Below are 693 nucleotides of genomic sequence, written 5' to 3'. Positions count from 1 at the left end.
TATATATATATATATATATATATATATATATATATATATATATATATATATATATATATATGTGTGTGTGTATATATATATATACGCATATATACCACGAATGCGTTCCACCTAATTGATTTATTTTTCTCTTTGAACTGATTTTTAATATGCATGAATGCGTATGTAAATGTATATGTAAGTATCCGTGTTAACTTATGTATACGAGAGCATGTGTGCTCACAGAAACACAGTCAATTGAATTCATCGTGCATGGGAATGGATTGATTTACTCTCTTAATATATAACATGTTTATGTGTAGAGCCACGCTTGCGTTTCAGTATAACTCTCCAGGTCACGGACGATCTTTGTTGCTGTTCTTTCTCCATGTGTCTGTAATATTTTGCCTCTCATTGCCTCTCAATAAGTCTGTACATATTGTAAATGTGTTCAAATGGGTATGCACTTGTATACATATATACATAGAGGCATACATACATATATATAGAGAGAGGGAGAGAAAGAGACTAAAGTGTACGTACGCCGTTATATGTATATAAGAAAGAAAATCAAAGAATGGCACAAGAACGCAACAGGCAACAATAAAACATCCAAACAGACGATAGAAGAAGGGAGAAGAAATAAAACAAGGACGGGTCATTCGGAGTTTTTTTTTTCGTCAGTCGAGTTCCAGATATAATACACTATATATA

Source organism: Octopus bimaculoides, chromosome 26, assembly GCF_001194135.2.
Source record: "Octopus bimaculoides isolate UCB-OBI-ISO-001 chromosome 26, ASM119413v2, whole genome shotgun sequence".
NCBI lineage: Eukaryota > Metazoa > Mollusca > Cephalopoda > Octopoda > Octopodidae > Octopus > Octopus bimaculoides.
The sequence above is the reverse complement of the archived record's forward strand: the minus strand, read 5'-3'. Positions refer to the sequence as shown.